Below are 3,424 nucleotides of genomic sequence, written 5' to 3' on the forward strand. Positions count from 1 at the left end.
GGGGGTCCTCTTTCCCCTTTACTTCCTTTTAAGCCTGGCCATCCAGGGGCTCCTCTGAGGCCAGGTCTTGATGACCCTTGGAGAAAATAATCATCATTATATTTTAAATTTATCTTGATAAATATATAGTTATTTTCCAACTGCAAACACATTCTTATTTATAAAAGTTGCACAACTGAGAGGGATAGAAAGCATGCAAAATAGAAAGTGAATGTTGTTACTTCCTTCACCTGCGACCTTGTTAGGAAGCACAGTGCAGAACACTCCACTCCCACAAGATAATTCCTGTCATTTATTACAAGGGACAGAAAGTTTGGGATGCACTGGAATCGTTTCATTTGAGAAGACACAAGAGCAATTCTTCCATAGAGGTTACTGCATAGATATTTTTATTAGTGACTAGAGCATGTCTCATGCCCCAGATGAGAAAGAGAGACAGCTGTGATTGGATTTTATTCCTGGCGATTGTCTTAGATACAAAAGGGCATGGAAGGGGAGGCAGGCACCTTCTGGGAGGGGAGCATGCCAGCTGGGACAAAACCCATCCCCATCCTAAAATGGCAAGGACGTGAGAAGGGGGAAAGTCTCAAATGTCCACCTTGCAAACAGCTTAAATTATTAAGTGATTCATCACCATGCAGAAACTGAGACACAGCAGGGTTAACATCATTCTTTTTCTTTTAGAGAGATTTTTGCTATAGGGAGCATGAGCTTACCAGAAAGACAGAGAGATGGAGAGAGAGAAATTGAGAAATTTCCCCTCAGGGGAGATGGCCATACTGCAATCCCTTTTCCTTCATCCTTCTCTTGGGATTTTGGGTATGCATGCACACATGCCCGGTGTGAATTTCAAGCCTCTGGTCCAGGACTCCCATGTGGGATCCAGCACCTTAGCCTCTACACCACCTGCTGGGCCTTATCTGATTATTTCTTATTATTTGAACATAAAGGCAAATCTTTCTGATTGTTGTCTTTTTCAGAACTTTGTGATTTTTCTACTCTACTTCTTCAAGGAACCTATTGATTACGTAGGGGCCTGGTAGAGAGAAGGAGGTCTTCCTTCATCTTCGGCCAAACCTCTAAAGTACTTTTTGCCTCACTCCAACTTTAAGAGATACTCACTCTAACAGTGTGATGTATACTTTCCCATATATGTATAGGTACACATAATATTTATCCATTTCGGCATCCATTTCTTTTTATGGTGGGATTATAGTGGACCTAGAATTCTACAATCTGCTTAACTTTTATCGCTTTCAAAATTATTAAATAGTTTAATATGTAACATCATATAGAGAAAAATATATTCAGTGGCAGGAGCCCTCCAGGCTGGTTTATCAAATCTTGGATCTTTTTTCTTAGTTGTGTTTCCTTTGAAAAGAATGCAGTATGGTTATAATCCATGGGCCTGTGGGACCCACATCTGATCCTGTTCTTCCACTCTCGAAAGGTAAGCATTCTAATGACTCATGAGCCAACGTTTAAAACTTCGCAGAAGAAATTATGATGTACGGTATCCTTATGTAACTTGCAATATGTTATGAAAAGTGTAGTTTTCTTTTTTAGTTGGCAGAGGCTGTGCGCAGTTGCGAGAGAGAGAGAGAGAGAGATAGAGAGAGATAGAGAAAGCACTGTCCACGGGTCATGGGCATGCTGAAATCCCTTCTCCATTTCTCCATCCTGTCAGATTTGGGGCGTGCATGCACATGTGCCAGGCGTGTTTCTCAAGCCACTTGGGCTGGGACTCAAACTACAGACAGCCATGTGGGATCTGGCTGTCTTAACGACTAGGCCATAGGACAAGCCTGAAAATGTTCATTTTTAACCAACCTTATTGCCATGTTACTATCCTCTTCTATTTCTGTGTCTCCTGTGGGTTTCAAAGCCCAGCTCATAACCTAAAGTTATTGTAGAAATTCCTTGACAGCAGGTCCTGCATACTGAGTTACAATTCAGAGAAGTGATAAAGAGCATTTCTACACCACTTTGTATTAGCTTCTGCGCCCTGTTCCATTGCAGGTCACAAGGATAACGAGTTCTAGGTCAGTTAATGAAGTGGTCATCTTAGGTAAAAAATGCACACTTCATTGGGAATGGTGTATTTTCCTCTTTAACAGCATTTCTATTTATACCCTGAGAATCATGCACATACCAGGACTTCCAGGAGCTCCGGGGGGGCCCACAGGACCTGGAAATGCATAACAGAAGTTAATGGTTTAGAAAGATATACACGCTACCTCCTCCACTTTTGAAATCTTGGTGGCAATATGATAATAATAGAGACTTTCCAACAATAATAAAGAGCTATTCTCCCATTCTCATACAGATAAATACTAGAAAAGCTCACTTACTTAGACAAATTTCAGAGACGAATCTAATCTTGGATGTCTAACATGCAAAGGTAAATCACGTTGCCTTGTCATTTTTAAGTAATTCAGCAGGGATTACTAAGAGCCTGCTCTGCATTTGGCACTTTTTGTTGGGAGTTTCAGAAGTCAGAAATTCCAACATCCCTATAATCATCAAGGAGCTGCAGTTTGGCCAGTTTCCACCTTAGATCACTTCTAGCTGTAATATTCCATGGGGCTCTCATTCTTTGATATATATCTATAACTATATATAACTGTATGTATATATGTATAATTTATAATCTATGCACAGTTTATACACACACACATACATATACACACACACACACACACACACACACACACATATATACTTGAACTTTAGGCTTTGCCACATGACAATAATTTAGTTATTTTTGATGGTATACTATCTAAGAAATTTTCCTATGAAAATTATGAGCTAAGAAATAAGACCATTACTGAGACCAGCAGCCAGCATAATGGCTGTGTCACTGGACTCCCATGTAGTCGACCGTGGTTCGAGTCCCGGACCTGGTGGCTTAAACTCATGCCAGGCGCGTGTGCGTGCGTGCCCAAGATCCCGAGAGGAGAATGGAGGAGAAGGGATTGTGGCGTGGCCATCTTCCCGGGGGGTTGATTTCTTGCTTTCTGTCTCTCTGTCTCTATAGCAAAAACCTCTCAAAAAAAAAAAAGAAAAAAAGAAAGACCTTTACCCATGAAAACTAGGAGACCTTTCCTGCCCCTCTATAATCCTAGGACTATGAGCACAAACTATTCATTACCTTGAAAGAAATACAGAAAAATAAACTGGGGAACCAGCGGTTAGCTTAATGGCTATGTCGCTGGACTCCCATATAGTCGACCGCGGTTCGCGTCCCGGACCCAGTGGCTTAAAACTCACACTGGGCGCGTGTGCGTGCGTGTCCAAGACCCCTAGAGGAGAATGGAGGAGAAGGGATTGCGGCGTGACCATCCTCCCTGGGGGGTGATTTCTCGCTTTCTGTCTCTATGTCTCTCTCTGTCTGTCTGGCGAGCGCACACACCCTATAGTGAAA

The 3,424-nt window shown here is 42.0% G+C and overlaps 1 protein-coding gene across 1 annotated transcript in view; it reads right to left on the reverse strand.

Moving 5' to 3' along the window:
• Positions 1 to 3,424, reverse strand: part of COL4A3 (collagen type IV alpha 3 chain) — a 96,040-nt gene that overhangs the window by 54,583 nt on the left and 38,033 nt on the right. The gene's annotated exons all lie outside the window — the stretch shown is intronic.

Source organism: Tupaia chinensis, unplaced genomic scaffold (assembly GCF_000334495.1).
Source record: "Tupaia chinensis unplaced genomic scaffold, TupChi_1.0 Scaffold000066_1, whole genome shotgun sequence".
In the NCBI taxonomy this organism is placed as follows: Eukaryota; Metazoa; Chordata; class Mammalia; order Scandentia; family Tupaiidae; genus Tupaia; species Tupaia belangeri.